The 18526-nt window shown below is 53.5% G+C and overlaps 1 protein-coding gene across 1 annotated transcript in view; it reads right to left on the bottom strand.

The window, feature by feature from the left end:
- Positions 1–18526, bottom strand: part of GOLGA2 (golgin A2) — a 434268-nt gene that overhangs the window by 145881 nt on the left and 269861 nt on the right. The gene's annotated exons all lie outside the window — the stretch shown is intronic.

Genomic DNA, 18526 nt, shown 5'->3' with positions numbered 1-18526 from the left:
CCGCGTTGGGTCTCAGCGCCGCCCCAGGTCGAGGGGGAATCTCCTCTGTCAGGCCTGGGGAACCCCGACTCCCCTCTCCCTGCCCCCAGCCTGGACTCTACGGGAATCCGGAAGGCAGGACCCCCAGGCCGGGTCGCGTTTCCGAACCCGGGGTCCAGGTTGCTGGATTCGTGGGTCCCCCGCCCCCGCCCAGCCCCGCGCACGCACCGGCTCGGGCGCTCTCCGCTTTCCTGTGGCTGAGTCGCGGCCGGGGCGCCTGCGGTGGCGGTGGCGGCAGTGGCCCGGGCGGCGGAGAGTGCTGGAATGCGCCGCCGGGTCACCTGCAGCGCCCGGGGAGCCGGACTGGGAGCCGGCGGGCTGCCGAGGCGCAGGGCTGAACCCGAGCGGGCGCCTCTGGCGGCTCGGGGCCGGGGCGGGCTTTTAGTGGGCCGCTCCAACAATACGGGCCTGGCGCGGAGAAAGGGGCTCGGCTGCAATTGGTACTGGATTTGAATAACGCCACGGGGCCATCAATGGTCATTGTGTCGGCGGGTAATGAATCTCCGCTGTCTCTCGGGCTGGCCAGGCAGCTGCAACCTGCGCTCAGGCAGCTCTTAAAGACATAGCGTGCCCCTCCCCGGGGGCCGCCTCCCCCTCTGCACCGGCCGGACCCCTCGTCCTCCCACCCCCACTCAGCGCCCTCAACTCCCGATGCCCCGCCTGCTCCCTCGGCCTGACCCCTTTGCCCATCGCCCCCTCCCTTCTCCTGGGCCAGGCACCAGCATCCCGGCCCTGCTCTCCCCTGGACCTGACTCAGGCCCCGGCCTTGGCTGAGCAATCCAAGAGCACCCAGGGCACCCCAGAGTCTTTTACGGCCCATCCCTTGTCTCCCAGCTGCATGGAAACCAAAGGCCTCTGGAGCCCCCCTCCCTAGGACCCTGCCCAGGGGCTTTCACTGGAGGGTGAAGGGGAACAGTCTGGAAGTCAGAGGGTCACCCCCTGAGAAGACCACGCTGAAGGAGAAGGGGGTACAGTCCCCACCCCTGGGCTGAGGATGCCATCCCTGGAGACCACACCCCACCCGGGAGCTGGAGCCTACCCCCTCCCCCCACCAAGGACCAGAGCTTGATTCCCAGGCTCCAGCAGGCTCCTGGATACCTCGGGGCTAGCAGCAGGGGTGGGGGGAGGGGAGCAGGTGGGTGTGAGAGGGGCGTGGAATCTGTGAATGCTTGTCTTGTCACTGTCTCTTCCATTGGGCAGTCCACCCATCCAGGAGAGCAGGGGCTCTGTCCAAGGTCTAATGCACCCCCAGCCCCACCCCCGGCCTGGTGTGGCAGAGAAGGTTCTCAGTCTACTGGGTAGATACATAGCCAGTTTCTCACCCCTAAAGCCCAGCCTGTCTTTCCCAATGAACCTCACACCCTAAAGCCGGAGTGTGTGGTCATTTTTCCCATACAGCCTGCCTTCCATTCACCCCAGGGTTCTCCAAGCACCCAAAATACCCTTGCCTCTGTCCTGGCACACCAAGCTGCCTTGCTTTGAAATGCTCTCCTGTCCTCACAATCTCTGGGTGGCCTTGCCACGTGCCTGGCTGAATTGTGAATATCGGTTTGTCTGAGTCTCCTCCCTAGGACAGGAAATGGGTCCTACGGATCTTTGTGCCTCCAGAGCCTAGTCCAGTGCCCTCCCCCCAACCAATCATTAAATATCTGTGGGTGGTTGCACCATGCCCGGTGACTTCAAAATGAGTCACATAGACTTCTTTGAGTTTCTTATAAAAGTTGAAAGAATGTTGCTTGTGGGGAGTAATTCTTGCAGCCCGGGTTTTACTGGGAGGGAGCCCTGCTGACCAGATTCCAACTCCTGGGAATGCTCCATTTGGTAATAATAACAGCAAAGATTGTGTATTGTGTGCCAAGCACTAAGCTCTTTGAAGGTAGTAGCTCACTGATTCCTTACAATAAGCCTGGAAAGTAAGTGCTGTTATCAGCTCCATTTCACAGATGAAGAAACTGCAGAGCCATCCTTCCTTAGGCTCCTGCCTGGGGCTTCCAGCTGGAGAGGGAGGGGGAGAATTCTGGAGGTCAGAGGGTCACCCCCTGAGAAGACCATGCTGGAGGATAAGGGAGAAGGCATGCAGCCCCAATCCCCAACCTCCAGAGACCGCACCCACTAGGGATCTAGAAACCCAGAGCTGTGGGACTTATTGCACACTCTAGTTTCCCAGACTTTATTTAGCAGGTACAGAGGGGATGGATGTAAATGCACACTTAAAACGACGGGATCCAGGAGACACTCTGTGTCACCTTATAACATTATAATCCAGTCCCAGCCCCACCCCAGCCTGGCATGAACACAACCAAGATAGAGTGGGCAACAGTAGTCTCTGATGGCTGGGTGCCATGGCCCACGTGCATAATCCCAACACTTTGGGAGGCCAAGGCTGGAGGCCAAGGCAGGAAGATTGAGAGACTTGGTCTAAAAAAAAAAAAAAAAAACCAGCCTGGGCAACAAAGTGAGACCCCCAGCTCTACAAAAATAAAAATAAACATGATTTATTTATTCATTTTAAGAGGGAGTCTTGCTTTGTCGCCCAGGCTGGAGTGCAGTGGCACAATCTCAGCTCACTGCAATCTCCACCTCCTGGGTTCAAGCAATTCTCCTGCCTCAGCCTCCGGAGTAGCTTGAGATTACAGGCACCCGCCATCATGCCTGGCTAATTTTTGTATTTTAGTACAGACGAGTTTTCACCATGTTGGTAAGGCTGGTCTCAAACTCCTGACCTCAAATGATCCGCCCTCCTCAGCCTCCCAAAGTGCCAGGATTACAGGCCTGAGCCACCGCACCCGGCCAAAATAAACATTTTTAAATAAAAATGTAAAAAAGAGTTGGGGGCTGGCCGGGTGCGGGGGTTCACACTAGTAATCCCAGCACTTTGGGAGGCCGAGGCAGGCAGGTCAGGAGACCCGAGACTGAGACCATCCTAACACGGTGAAACCCCATCTCTACTAAAAATACAAAAAATTAACGGGACGTGGTGGCACGCGCCTGTAGTCCCAGCTACTCGGGAGGCTGAGGCAGGAGAATGGCATGAACCCAGGAGGCGGAGTTTGCAGTGAGCAGAGATCGCGCTACTGCACTCCAGCCTGGGTAACAGTGCCTGACTCCGTCTCAAAAAAAAAAAAAAAAAAAAAAAGCGTTGGGGGCTCCCAAGCTAGGTCCTAGCTGCCTTCTAGGAGAAGGGCTTTTCCGTCCCCAGGGTACGTTAGAGCTTTTTTTTTGTTTTTTTGAGACGGGTGTCTCCCTATGTTGCCCAGGCTGGTTCTCGAACTCCTGGGCTCAAGGGATCCTTTCACCTCAGCCTCCTGAGTAGCTGAAATTTGACAGGAATGTGCCACCACGCCCAACTGAGCTATGTAAAGCCCATCAGTACTGGGCAGAGAAGTGAGTTGCCCTCACCCTCACCCTCAGGGAAATGAGGAGCCAAGAAGGCTGCTAACTGCAGTCACTGAACAGATATTGATGGAATGCCTACTGTGTGCTCGCCCGGGACTCGGCAGAGGACAGATGTCCCCAGAGGAAACGCACAGTGTGCGATGGAGGCAGATCCTGGGGGAGGAGGAATGGGGAGTTAGGTGAAGGACTGTCTCAGGCGGAGGGAACAGCGTGCTCTAAGGAAGTACTTGGCGAGCTCGGAGAAGGAAGGAAATTTGGTGTGGCTGGAGCGCAACGAGGAAGGGGAAGTTCCACATAAAGCTGAGGTCGACCTTGCCAGGCTCTTAGGCTATTGGGGAGGATTTGTGATTTTATCCTAAACGCAGTGGGGATCCTGAAAGGTCTGACAAGTTCAGATTTACATTTTTAAAGGTTTGCTGGGACTGAAGTGTGGAGAATGGGGGGTGGGGGGCGGGGGGATGGGGCATGTTTGATGACCAGAGACCAATTAGGCTACTGCAGGTTCCCAGGTGAGGGCTGGCGGTGGCAGAGCAGGTGCTGTAGCTGCGTTCTGAGTGATTCTCTGTGAGCAACGCTTAGTGGACCTGATGTTTGCAAGGCACTGTGTGTGTGCTGGAGGTAGGGGAAGGGAGAAAGGCAAATAGTGTCGTTGCCCCCCAGAAGTACCCGGTATCCAGTGGACAAGTGGACCAACAGACACAAATACCCAGCCAACTCTAATGAAAGAGCAGAGCCCCAGGAAAGCATGGTAGCTGAAGAATTAGCAAGGTTCTGGGGCTTATAGAAGACAGAGATTCATTTGAACAGGGAGGCTGTGGGAAGAGTTCAGCAAGAGCCAGCATTGCCTTGGGCTTCCAGGACAAGTGATTCCAGGAGGCTGAATCTTAGTGACAGCCCCTGTGCCTATCCGTCGTGCCTGTCCTGCCTCCCTAGAGATAGGTGGGTGTTAGGAGGATCCAAACACCCTCTACATGTGCTTGCAGTTAAGTAATGTGTCATCATGAGCTTCCACCATCACCACCCTACACCCCCAGTGTGCATTCACACACACACGCACACACACAAAACCAACTCTCAGGAAGATGGCAGAGTCAGCGGGACGCAGTGGCTCACGCCTGTAATCCCAGCACTTTGGGAGGCTGAGGTGGGCGGATCACCTGAGGTCAGGAGTTCGAGACCAGCCTGGCCAACATGGTGAAAATCCGTCTCTACTAAAAATACAAAAATTAGTCGGGTGTGGTGGCAGATGCCTGTAATTCAAGCTACTCAGGAGGCTGAGGCAGAAGAATTGCTTGAACCCAGGAGGCAGAAGTTGCAGTGAGCTGAGATCCCACCACTGCACTCCAGCCTGGGTGACAGAGTAAGACCCTGTCTCAACAAAAAAATAAAAAAGATGGCAGAGTTGTCCACACTGTCAGTTAAGCAAGCCCTTCCTTCCCACCAGGACTGGCTTTTTTTTTTTTTTTTTTTTTTTTGAGACAGAGTCTCAGTCTGTCATCCAGGCTGGAGTGCAGTGGCGTGATATCGGCTCACTGCAACCTCTGCCTCCTAGGTTCAAGCGATTCTCCTGCCTCAGCCTCCCGAGTAGCTGGGACAACAGGCGCGAGCCACCACGCTTGGCTAACTTTTGTATTTTTAGTAGAGGCGGGGTTTCACCACGTTGACCAGAATGGTCTCAATCTCTCGACCTTGTGATCCACCCACCTCAGCCTCCCAAAGTGCTGGGGTTACAGGCGTAAGTCACTGCACCCGGCTTTTTTTTTTTTTTTTTTTTTTTTTTTTTTTGAGGTAGAGTCTTACTCTGTCGCGCAGGCTGGAGTGCAGTGGCACAATCTCGATTCACTGCAACCCCTGTCTCCCAGATTCAAGCAATCCTCATGCCTCAGCCTCTCAAGTAGCTGGGACTACAGGTGTGTGCCACCATGCCCAGCTGATTTTTGTATTTTTAGTAGAGATGGGGTTTCACTGTGTTGGCCTCAAACTCCCGACCTCAAGTGATCCGCCCACTTCAGCCTCCCAAAGTGCTGGGATTACAGGCATGAGCCATCATGCCTGGCCTGGCCTGGCATTTTACCAAGGAATTTTTTTTTTTTTTTTTTTTTTGATTATGGAGTCTTACTCTGTCACCTAGGCTGAAGTGCAGTGGCAAAATCTTGGCTCAGTGCAACCTCCACCTCCCAGGTTCAAGCGATTCTCCCTGCCTCAGCCTCCCAAGTAGCTGGGACTACAGGGGCCCATCACCACGCCTCGCTAATTTTTGTGTGTTTTTTTTTTTTTTTTTTTTTTTTTTTTTTGAAACAGAGTCTGGCTCTGCCGCCCAGGCTGGAGTGCAGTGGCCGGATCTCAGCTCACTGCAAGCTCCGCCTCCCGGGTTCAGGCCATTCTCCTGCCTCAGCCTCCCGAGTAGTTGGGACTACAGGCGCCCGCCACCGCGCCCGGCTAGTTTTTTGTATTTTTTTTTTAGCAGAGACGGGGTTTCACCGTGTTAGCCAGGATGGTCTCGATCTCCTGACCTCGTGATCCGCCCGTCTCGGCCTCCCAAAGTGCTGGGATTACAGGCTTGAGCCACCGCGCCCGGCCAATTTTTGTGTTTTTAGCAGAGACAGGGTTTTGCCATGTTGGCCAGGCTGGTCTCGAACTCCTGACCTCAGGTGATCCTCCTCAGCCTCCCAAAGTACTGGGATTACAGGTCTGAGCCACCGCGCCCGGCCTTTACCAAGGATTTGACCAAAAATCATGCTCAACACAAAGGACATGCTTAGTAAACATCTGTTGAACGAATGATGAATGAATGAATGGATGAATTGACGAATACTTTATTGAAGTAATAATTAAATGAATGGGTAGATGGAAACGGATGCGTGAAAAAGCAGACTTTGGGACAATGGAGTGAAAGATGAAATTAATAAGGAATTGACAGTGGGTACATGGATGTTTGCAGCCAATGAGCTGAGGTTCTAGGTGTGGCACTTGAGGTATTGCTGTGGGTGGGGCTCATTGAAGGGGGCTGGGAGGGGCTTCCATCATACAGCAGCCTCAATTCTGCACTTCGAAGGCAAGCCCAGGACCCAGAGCATGCAGACAGGTGTCCAGGGAACAGCTGTGGTGACAGCCTCCACCTCGGTGCCAGATCTTTCCGTCCCTAGAGTCCTGTCCCCAAGTGTTTCTGTCAATCCAGGTTTCACCATGACTTGGCCGGCGGCCTGGGATAGAGGAAAGAGCCCTATTGCTATTCGGTGTGCCTCCACAGGCCAGGCCCTTGCCCACTCTGGGCTCCAGTGGCCAGACCCATTTATACAAAGAGAACTCTCTAAGACTGGCCAGTGCTCTTACATGGTGTCCTACCTCTAGAAATGAACTGACAACCTGACTCACTCCAGTCTCAGAAGATGCCAGAGCCAGGCCATCTGTCCCCACTCAGAGGGGATCCTAAGAACCCCTCCACCCTGCCTACCATGTTTCAGCTTACAGATGTTCCTCTCTATGAAGTGAGTGAAGGCGGGGCAGGGGAGTCTTCCAGGTTAAAACATGCACCTGCCCGGCACGCTTCAGCCCATCGTGCTGTACTGATGTCTTCCCTGACTGGATCACTCCCTGAAAGTGTCATAGTTACCGGCTGTCTTGTTTGTCACCCTGCTAGAGCAGAAGCACTATGAGGGATCATGTCCTGTTCATTACTGTATCCCCAGCACCTAGAACAATGCCTGCCCCTTGGAAGGTGCTAAGTTTTTTGTTTTTGTTTTTTTTTAGATGAAGTCTCATTCTTGACGCCCAGGCTGGAGTGCCGTGGCGCGATCTCAGCTCACTGCAGCCTCCGTCTCCCGGGTTCAAGCAATTCTCCTGCCTCAGCCTCCTGAGTAGCTGGGACTACAGTCGCCTGCCACCACAGCCAGCTAATTTTTGTATTTTTAATAGAGACACGGTTTCACCATGTTGGCCAGGCTGGTCTCAAACTCCTGACTTCAGGTGATCCGCCCACCTTGGCCTCCCAAAGTGCTGGGATTACAGACATGAGCCACCACGCCCGGCTGGAAGGTGCTAAGTTTTTGTTTTCCTTTTTTTTTTCTTTTTTCTTTTTTCTTTTTTTTTTTTTTTTTTTTTTTTTTTGAGATGAAGTCTCACTCTGTCACCCAGGCTGGAGTGCAGTGGCGCGATCTCGGCTCACTGCAAGCTCCACCTCCTGGGTTCACGCCATTCTCCTGCCTGTCTCCCAAGTGGCTGGGACAACAGGCGCCCACCACCATGCCTGGCTAATTTTTTGTACTTTTAGTAGAGACAGGGTTTCACCGTGTTAGCCAGGATGGTCTCAATCTCCTGATCTCATGATCCACCTGCCTCGGCCTCCCAAAGTGCTGGGATTACAGGCGTGAGCCACCACGCCCGGCTGGAAGGTGCTAAGTTTTATTAAATACCTGGGTCGAGGAATAAATAGGCAGATACATGGACCATTGTAATCTAGTTAGCAACTACCATATACTAAGCACTGAGCACAGGGCTAAGCACTTGACATGCATCACTACAGCCCTTGAGAGAAATGCTATCACTCTCCGCATTTTACCCAGTAGGAACCTGAGGCCAAGAGAGAGGAAGCAGCTTCCCCCAGGTACACAGCTCCTGAATGACAGATAGGTTGTATTGATTTCAATTAATCTTCTTTTTATTTTATTTTATTTTTTTTTGAGACGGAATTTTGCTCTTCTTTCCCAGGCTAGAGTGCAGCGGTGTGATCTCGGCTCACTGCAACCTCTGCCTCCTGGGTGCCTCAGCCTCCCAAGTAGCTAGGATTACGGGCATATGCCACCACGCCCAGCTAATTTTGTATTTTTAGTAGAGACGGGGTTTCACTATGTTGGTCAGGCTAGTCTAGAACTCCTGACCTCAGGTGATCCCCCTGCCTCAGCCTTCCAAAGTGCTGGGATTACAGGCATGAGCCACTGTGCCCAGCCTCAATTTATTATTATTTTTAATAGAGATGGGGTCCCAGGCCAGGCACAGTGGCTCGTGCCTATAATCCCATCACTTTGGGAGGCTGAGGCAGGCAGATTGCTTGAGCTCAGGAGTTCAGGACCAGTGTGGCCAACATGGTGAAACCTGTTTCTACAAAAAAATACAAAAAATAACTGGGCATGTTGGTGGGCACCCATAATCCCAGCTACTCTGGTGGCTGAGGTGGGAGAATTGCTTGAACCCAGGAAGTGGAGGTTGCAATGAGCGTAGATCTCATCACTGCATTGCAGCCTGGGCGACAGAGTGAGACCCTGTCTAAAAAGAAAGAGAGAGAGATCCTTCATGGCTAACACGATGAAACCCCGTCTCTACTAAAAATACAAAACAATTAGTCAGGCGTGGTGGCGGGTGCCTGTAGTCCCAGCTACTCGGGAGGCTGAGGCAGGAGAATGGCGTGAACCTGGGAGGCAGAGCTTGCAGTGAGCCGAGATCACACCACTGCACTCCAGCCTGGGCGACAAAGCAAGACTCCGTCTCAGAAAAAAAAAAAAAAGAAAGAGAGATGAGGTCTTCCTATGTCGCCTAGACTGGTCCCACACTCCTAGGCTCAAGTGATCTTCCCATGTCTGCTTCCCAAAGTGTTGGGATTGTAGTTGTGAGCCACCACGCCCTGCCAAGAGCTAGGTTGGGTTTTTTTTTTTTTTTTTTTTTTTTTTTTTTTTGAGATGGAGTTTCGCTCTTGTTGCCCAGGCTGGAGTGCAATGGCATGATCTCAGCTCACGCAACCTCCACCTCCCAGGTTCAAACAATTCTCCTGCCTCAACCTCCCAAGTAGCTGGGATTACAGGCATGCGCCACCATGCCCAACTAATTTTGTGTTTTAGTAGAGATGAGGTTTCTCCATGTTGGTCAGGCTGGTCTTGAACTCCTGACCTCAGGTGATCTGCCCACTTCAGCCTCCCAAAGTGCTGGGATTACAGGCATGAACCACTGCGCCAGGCCCTAGGTTTGTTTTAGACCTAAGTCTATCTGCAAAGCCCACATTCTTCAATACTTCACCACCTCACCCCTCTTACTCTATTGCCCCAGTATCCAGTGAAGTAGGAACTGTTGGAAGTTAAAGAGTTGGGACTTGGCCGGGCGCGGTGGCTCAAGCCTGTAATCCCAGCACTTTGGGAGGCCGAGACGGGCGGATCACGAGGTCAGGAGATCGAGACCATCCTGGCTAACACAGTGAAACACCGTCTCTACTAAAAAATACAAAAAACTAGCCGGGCGAGGTGGCGGGCGCCTGTAGTCCCAGCTACTTGGGAGGCTGAGGCAGGAGAATGGTGTGAACACGGGAGGCGGAGCTTGCAGTGAGCTGAGATCCGGCCACTGCACTCCAGCCTGGGTGACAGAGCAAGACTCCGTCTCAAAAAAAAAAAAAAAAAAAAAAAAAAAAAGAGTTGGGACTCACGGGAGTTCAAGACCATCCCGGACAACATAGTGGGAACCCATCTCTACAAAAAAAAAAATTAGCTGGGCGTGGTGATGGGTGCCTGTAGTCCCAGCTGCTTGGGAAGCTGAGGCAGAAGAATTACTTGAGCCTAGGAGGTTGAGGCTGCAGTGAGCCATGAGTGTGCCACTGTACTCCACTCCACTCCACTTAGAAACCCTGTCTAAAAAATAATAATAATTGGGACTCAGACATACTGTATAATTCCATTTATATGAAATATCCAGAATAGGCAAATCTAATGAGACAGAAAGCAGATTAGTGGTTGCCTAGGGCTGGGGAGAAGGGCAGTTGGGGAGAAATGGGGGAATGATGGCTAATGAGTATGGGCTTGCTTGCTTTCTTTTTATTTTTTGAGATGGAGTCTCACTCTGTCACTCAGGCTGGAATGCAGTGGTGCAACCTCGGCTCACTGCAACCTCTGCCTCCCGGGTTCAAGCAATTCTCCCTGCCTCAGCCTCCCGAGTAGCTGGGATTGCAAGCGCCCGTCACCACGCCCTGCTAATTTTTGTATTTTTCTAGTAGAGATATGGTTTCACCATGTTGCCCAGGCTGATCTTGAATTCTTAACCTCAGGTGATCAGCCCACCTTGGCCTCCCAAAAGTGCTGGGATTACATGTGTGAGCCACCATACCCGGCCTGAGTATGGGTTTTCTTTTCAAAATAATGAAAATAGAAAATAGAAAATGGCTTGTTGTGATGGTTGCACAATTCTTGAATATACTAAAAGCTGTTGAATGATACACTTTAGGTAGGCAAATTGCATGGCATGTGAATTACATCTCAGTAATGCTGTTATGAAAAAAAAAGAGAAAGGCTGGGTGTGGTGGCTCACGCCTGTAATCCCAGCACTGGCCGAGCTGGGCGGATCATGAGGTCAGGAGATCGACACCATCCTGGCTAACACGGTGAAACCTCATCTCTACTAAAAATACAATTAGCCGGGCATGGTGGCGGGCGCCTGTAGTCCCAGCTACTCTGGAGGCTGAGGCAGGAGAATGGTGTGAACCCGCGAGGCGGAGGTTGCAGTAAACCGAGATTGAGCCACTGCACTCCAGCCTGGGTGACAGAGCGAGACTCCGTCTCAAAAAAAAAAAAAAAAAAAAGAGAGAGATAAAAAGAGAGATAGGGTGAGGAATTCCACCTCTGCCATTTACCTGCCTGGCTCATGACTTCATGCCTCCCAACCTCAGCTTCCTAACCAGTAAAATAGGAAAAATAAACATCTCCTGGGTCTTTTGTGAGGATTAAATGAGATAATACATGTTATTATTCCCATTGTATCAAGGAGGAAACAGGCCCAGAGAAGGGAAGCGACTTGGTTGCAGATGGCACAGCTGGTGGGTGGCAGGTGAGAGACTTGGGCCTGGGTCTCATGGCACCACCCCATCTTTTAGCATTGTGTATCGTGGACCAGTGTCTGCACACTCCACCCACCCCTTCACCAACACTGTCTTCCATCTCCCTCCTTCTCTTGGGCTCTGGGGCCCTGTCTCCCCACTGCTCACTCTCAAAACAAGTGGAGGTGGCTGAGTCCCCCCAGAGCACGGGACGCCCTCTCCCTCAGCCCCCACCCTGCTCCCCTCCTGGGGCCATGATGCTGTCTTGCTTTTGCTTGTAATAAAGAAAATATCTCAGCTACCCTTCCATGGTTGCTTGGCAACCCCAAAGGGGGTTGGGTGGGGGGGACCAAGGGGAGGAGGGATGGGGGAGGACTCTGGAGCCAATCTGGAGACAAAGAGTAGGATTTGGGTGACATGGAGCCTGTTCTTAGTGCTAACCTGGCCTGGCTGGGGCGGCGGGTGGGGGCGGCGGGCTTCCTCCCTCCCCAGTGTCTCACACCAATAAATATGGATTAGGGAAATGGGCAGAGTTTTTCCCACGGGCCTGAAAGGCCGCATCTGACCTTTCTACCCCCTTTATGTACCAACGTGACAGTCAGAGACAGCAAAGAGCAGGACCCCCTGAGATGCCTCCCCCATGGCCTTCTGACTTGGGGAAACTTTTCACCCTCCTCCTTCCCCTGGCCCCAGACCAGGTCACAGCCCTGCCTGGGCCCCTGTTCCCGGGATGAGGAAGAGGCTGGTTTTCAGGTGGGCGCCAGGAGCTCCCATCCTCAGTGTCCACTCCAGGCCCTGCTGGCTGTGACCGGTGCAGAGCCAGGCTGTGAGGCCCTGGACCAGTTAGAGACGGCCCTGCCTGCCTCCTAGACAGTGCTGTGCTCTGTGGCTACCCCGTCCCGTCCCTGCCCCATCTCTGCCTGGGCCTCCTCCATCAGGAGCCTTCTCCTCTGCCTCCCTCTCCTCGGCTCCTTCCCACCACCCTCTTCTCCGCTTGGTTTCCCTCTTTCTCTCCTCCTGCCTGCCCCCCATGCCCCAGTCGCCCATGAAACTAGGAAGCCCTTGTGGCTGAGGTATCCCCCGCAGTGAAGAGGGCAGGAAGGGTTGTGGAGGGGGACGCGGGGGCCGTGATCTCGCTCCCTGGTGCCCTGGCTGGCTGGATGTCGGCCGGGGGTGGGGATCGGCCGCTCTGAATGGACTCAGTGTAGAGGCAGGAAAAGCAAACACCTCCGTGTGGGCCTGCTGGCAGTGGATGGGAATGGGGAGGGGCAGGGGCCTGGGTTCCTCTCAGCCTCCTTGATCAGACCTCTCCCCACTCCTGAGGCTCCCTGACTCCCTGGACCCTTGGCCTACAGTGTCCAGAAGGAGAGTGGGGTGGAGGTTTGGGGCAAGCCCTCCGTGAGACACCTTTGCTCCAATCTTTCCCTGCTCCTCTGCCCAACCCCCAGCCAGTACCCTTCCTGCCCAGAAGATGCCAGGAAAATCTGTGCCCGGGAAGGGCGGTCTGGCACCTGAGGGCCCCGCCTGACCAGCCCTTCTCAGCAGCAGGAGCTGGGTGGGAGTCACTTTATGCCAGAGACGCCCCAGCAGTGCCATCCACCTCCTGGGCTGAGGAGTACCCCCAAGAGGCTCTGCCCGGGTGAGTGCTCCTCTGGCCCCACAGCCAGGCAGTGAGGGAGGGAGAGGTTGTCCACGTTGGGGCTCCCCGAGACCCCCCACAATCTCTGTGGGTCCTCATGGTTCTGTGGCGTTTTCCGTTGTGACTGTCTCACCCTCTGTCTGTGTCACCAGTGGCTGGGTGAGGGGAGCTGAAGGGATGGTTAGAGAAGCTGGAGGAGGCAAGAGGGGCTGGAGTCTAGGGTATAGGACTCCCGGATTCCCAGCCAACTTTTTGTGTTTTATTTTTATTTGTATGATTTTTAAATTTCTGTTTTAAAAGATAAGGTCTCTCTTGTATGGAATATATCTTTATATTAAAAAAAAAAAAAAAAAAAGATAAGGTCTCACTATATTGCCCAGGCTGGTCTTGAACTCCTGGGCTCCAGCAACCCTCCCATCTCAGCCTCCCTAAGTGCTGTAAGTATAGGCCTGACCTACCGCACCCAGCCTAGCCAACTTCCTGATTAGATTTGTGAAATCACAGAGGCTCTTGTAATGGTTTCCTTTTAACACTTTGGATTGTAAAAGACCTTTGGAATGAGCTCGGAAAGGGTTAGCAGTTCATCCCGGGTGACACAGCAGACTGGTGGTACTCAAACCCACCAGGCCTCCCCATCACACCGCAGGCTGTTTGTGTTATGGAAGCCACCTTGGACCACATCTCTCCCTCTCCACGTGCAGTTTCCCCCTGAATTGAAGAGGCTGAGGTTTGGAGGGAGCCAACTCTGCCCAGCACCTCCAGGCCTTTCCTTTCTGTTCTCTCTCCAGGCACCATGCCCAGGGCCCAGCCTAGTAGCAGGAGCAGCCCCTGCCTGGGCCTCAGAGAAGCCACAATCTCCTCTAACTATCCCTGGGAAGCCATGGTTGCCTTACATCCCCCAGAGAATGGGGACCCCTTCGCTCTTCGTGTCTAACCATAGTCCCACATGTTGTCTTCAAAGCCCAACCACTTCCCAAAAAGCAAGGTCAACAGCTGACTGCATGCCACAGCACCCCAGTGGCGCCTGCTTTGAGGTGGGACCTGGCTGGGGGGGACCCGGCCGAGTAGAAACAGGCCTTCCTCACTGGGTCAGGCTCTGTTCTGAGGTCGTCCACGTACCTTGCTGAATGGTCACCACATTCCTGCAATGTGGAGTCAGTGTTACAGATTGGAAAACTGAGACACCGAGCGTTGAAGTGACTCATCTGTGGACACACTGCGAGAAAAAGAGCTGGGATTCAAGCCCATAGCTTGGCTGCAGAGCCTGATCCCTTAAATGTTCTTCCATAGTGCCTCTGATTCCTAGAGGGCCTCCACTGGAGGTCATTGCATTCAATCCCCTGCATCTGAGTGTCCACCCAGGCCCACCTCTGCTCACAGATAAGAATCAATCAAGCTTTTTTTTTTTTTTTTACTTTATTTTTATTTTTTGAGACACGGTCTCACTCTGTCGCCCAGGCTGGAGTGCATGGCCACCATGCTTGGCTGATTTTTGTATTTTTTGTAGAGATGGAGTTTTGCCATGTTGCCCAGGCTGGTCTCAAACTCCTGGGCTTAAGTGATCCACCCAACTCAGCCTCCCAAAGTGCTGGGATTACAGGTGGGAGCCACTATGCTGGTCCAACCTCGTTTTTAACGGCAACTGCGGCCAGGGGCGGTGGCTCCCGCCTGTAATACCAGCACTTTGGAAGGCCGAGGCAGGTGGATCACAAGGTCAGGAGTTGGGAGACCAGCCTGGCCAATATGGTAAAACCCCGTCTCTACGAAAAATACAAAAATTAGCCAGGCGTGCCAGGCATGGCGGCTCACACCTGTAATCCCAGCACTTTGGGAGGCCAAGCGGGCAGATCACGAGGTCAGGAGATCGAGACCATCCAGGCTAACACGGTGAAACCCCATCTCTACTAAAAATACAAAAAAATTAGCCGGGCATGGTGGCGGGCGCCTGTAGTCCCAGTGACTCAAGAGGCTGAGGCAGGAGAATGGTGCGAACCCGGGAGGCAGAGCGTGCAGTAAGCCGAGATCACGCCACTGCACTCTCGCCTGGGCAACAGAGGGAGACTCCATCTCAAAAAAAAAGAAAAAAGAAAAAAGAAAAGAAAAGAAAAAAATTAGCCAGGAGTGGTGGCGGGCGCCTGTAGTTCCAGTTACTCAGGAGGCTGAGGCAGGAGAATTGCTTGAACCCAGGAGGTGGAGGTTGCAGTGACCGAGATCGCACCACTGCACTCCAGCCTGGGTGACAGAGCGAGACTCTGTCTCAAAAAAAAATAAAGGCACCTGCTCCAAGGGCGGAATTTCCCCTGGGGATAAGCAGACATTTCTTTATTCATAGCCTTCTGGCGGGGAGGAGAGGCCCTCCCAGCCAGAACTCACCATGTCCAGCTGCCTCGTTGCTCCTCTCTCCTTCCCACTGGAGTATAATTTCGGGAAGGAAGCAGCTCCGCCTTGTCTTGGCTCCACAACCTCCAGGCTGTGTGGCGCTGGACAAATGACTCAACTTCTCTGAGCCTTAGCTTATCAACTGTAAAGTGGAGCTAATTATACATCTGCTTTGTGAGTCTGAGAAAGTTTACATGATAAAAGGATATGAAGGTCTGAAAGGGCTTAGTAAGCACCGTGCCTGGCACCTGTGAAGTGCCCAGGACCAAGTGGCAAATACTTCTCACTGCATCCTTACTTCTCACTGCATCCTGAGGGGTCGCTCCCAGACCCTGAGATCCCACCCAGCCATAGCCAAGTCACCTTCGGGGTTGTCTTACTTAGCCATGGGATTGTCCCTGTTCCCCTGTCTCCTCCCTAGTCCAGGTTCCGGCCTCAAGAGAGAAGGCCCTAGGGGTACAGGAGTTGGAGGAGGGGGTTTGGCAGCACCACCATCACCACTATCATCAACCTCATTGAAACTCTTCTGCCTGCAAGATCAGAGCCTCGTGCTTTTGGCCTTGTAGTTTAGCCTTTCTGTTACAGATGGGGAAACTGAGGCCCACAGTGGGGAAGGACTTGCTCAGGGTCACGTAGCAAGTTGGTGGTGGAGCAGGAACGGCTCTCAGGCCTCCATATTCCCGGTTGGTTTTCCCTGTCTCTTCTTGACCACTGCCCACCTCAGGTCCTCCCCTGGTGTGCCTAGGGTGTGGGGCCTGGCACCCAGTCCTGCCTGGCAGAGCCTGGAGAGAAGCGAGCCGTGGTTGGTGGAGTAGTTGCCGCGGCCCGGCGCGTTCTCAGCCCGGCTCTTTGTCTGCTGCTTTGTGATGGTAAGTGCTGCTCCTAAATCAGTTCTGTGACACTGTTATTGTTGCCCAGGGCGCAAAGAGTCTAAACTTTTCCCCTGAGGTCAAGAATGTGGCTGGTCCCCAAGCCGCCCAGAGCAGAGGCCTGGGTGGCTGGGGGTGGGGATGGGGCCTCGCCCCGAGCTGGGGCGAGATGTTGGGGGGGAGGGGGTCAGCGGGAACAAAACGCTTTGAAATGCCTCCTCTCCATCACTGCCAACATTGTCCGCTGCCCGCGGGGGGCCTGGCACCGCCTCGCCGGGGCTCCGGCCCCCAGCCCTGGCCAGGCCCAGCCCGACATCTGAAAATGGACAGAAGGTTATTGTCCCTTCCCGCAGCCCTTTGTCTGCCCCAGTTCCAGATGTCTAGGCTGGGACCAGGGAACTGACCCATGGTGGGCAGGGGGGAGGGGACAAAAAGGGAGAGCACGGGTCACTGCATCCTGAGGGGTCGCTCCCAGACCCTGAGATCCCACCCAGCCACAGCCAAGTCACCTACTGGGTTGTCTTACTTAGCCATGGGATTGTCCCTGTTCCCCTGTCCCCTCCCTAGTCCAGGTCCTGGCCTCAAGAGAGAAGGCCCTAGGGGTACAGGAGTTGGACCAGGGGCCCCTGGCAGACTCACGGACAGGGCTGAATCCCAGAGCCACCCGGTAACTGTGATCTTGGACAGGTATGGCCCTCTCCCAGCCTGCTTTCCCCATGTGGGGACCATGGACCAGGTTCATTCATTCACAGGTAATCACAGAGCCCTCCTACGTACCAGCTCTGAGCTGAGCATGGGGGCACGCCGTGGTGGATGGGCCACTCGGATCCTGTCCTTGACCATTGTGGTTAAATAGAATAGTAACAGGGAGCATTTCCCACTCACTACCTCTGGGTCCGGTCCTGGGCTAATCACTTTACCTGCGTCATCTCAACCTTTCCGTAACAAAATCAGAGATGCAGACGCATTGTTCCTGTCTCCATTTTCCAGCTTTGGAGACTGGTAGACTGTGAGAGGTCCAGTCACTTGTCCAAAGCCAGGCAGTCTGGAGGCAACAGAGCTAGGATTCTAGCCCAGGCCGAATGTAGCCACCAGGAGGAGTAATCTGCTAATGAATACTTGGAAAGAATCAAGCACAGAAGCTGACACAGCTCCAGACTCAGAACTGGTGGTGTTAACTCCATGCTAGAGTGTCCCCATTCTACAGGTGGGGCGACTGAGGATAGGGAGAGAAAGCCTGGGGCAAAAGCTCCGGGGAACTTAAACAGTAACACCAACAGCAGTTCCAGAGCCGCCAGGGCTGGCCAGAGTGAGACGGGCAGACTTGGTTTCAAACCCCAAACCCCAACTCTGGATGAGCTTGGGCAAGTGATTTATTTAGATTCTCTGTGCCTCAGTTTCCCAGTTTCCTCTTCTGTAAAGTAAAAATATTCCCAACTGGTCAGGCATGGTGGCTCATGCCTGTAATCCCAGCATTTCGGGAGGCCAAGGCGGGCAGATCACTTGAGGTCAAGAGTTCAAAACCAGCCTGGTCAACATGGTGAAATGGTGAAACCTTGTCTCTACTAAAAATACAAAAATTAGCTGAGCATGGTGACACGTGCTTGTCGTCCCAGCTACAAGCTGGGAAACTGAGGCAGGAGAATTGCTTGAACCGGGGCGGCAGAGGTTGCAGTGAGTCAAAATAGTACCACTGCACTCCAGCCTAGGCGACACAGCAACAGAATCCGTCTCAAAAAAAAAAAAAAAAGAATTCCTGACTTCACAGGGTTGTTGTGAAAATCAAGTTAGATAATACATTTAAAGCACTTAGCAGGCTGGGTGCGGTGGCTCACGCCTGTAATCCCAGCACTTTGGGAGGCTGAGACAGGTACATCACCTGAGGTCAGGAGTTGGAGACCAGCCTGACCAACATGGTGAAACCCCATCTCCACTAAAAATACAAAAATCAACTGGGTGTGGTGGCAGATGCCTGTAATCCCAGCTACTCAGGAGGCTGAGGCAGGAGAATCGCTTGAACCTGGGAGGCAGAGGCTGCAGTGAGCCGAGATCATGCCATTGCACTCCAGCCTGGGTGACAGAGTGAGACTCCATTGCCCACTCCAAAAAAAAGCACTTAGCAGATGCCTGGCACACAGCAAACGGTTAATGATAGCTGCTATTATTATTCTGAATAAGGTTAACATTTATCCCTTTGAGCTTCCTGCTGGGTTCACCTGAGGACAAGGCTCTGTGGAGCAGGGCGGGGGTTAGGAGTTGTTGAAGGGGGTGGGGATAGCAAAACTTGGTTTTCTTGGGGTCTCTAGAAGTCCTGCGATGGGCTAGTTCTGTGGGTCCGGGGGAGGCAGGAGGGATCAGGGCTGAGAGAGGGAAGGGGCTGCCTGGGCCCAGAGGAGTTAACAGCTCCCAGGACCTGGC

Source organism: Macaca thibetana, chromosome 15, assembly GCF_024542745.1.
Source record: "Macaca thibetana thibetana isolate TM-01 chromosome 15, ASM2454274v1, whole genome shotgun sequence".
Classification (NCBI taxonomy): domain Eukaryota; kingdom Metazoa; phylum Chordata; class Mammalia; order Primates; family Cercopithecidae; genus Macaca; species Macaca thibetana.
This window is presented reverse-complemented; position numbering and strand designations above follow the sequence as displayed.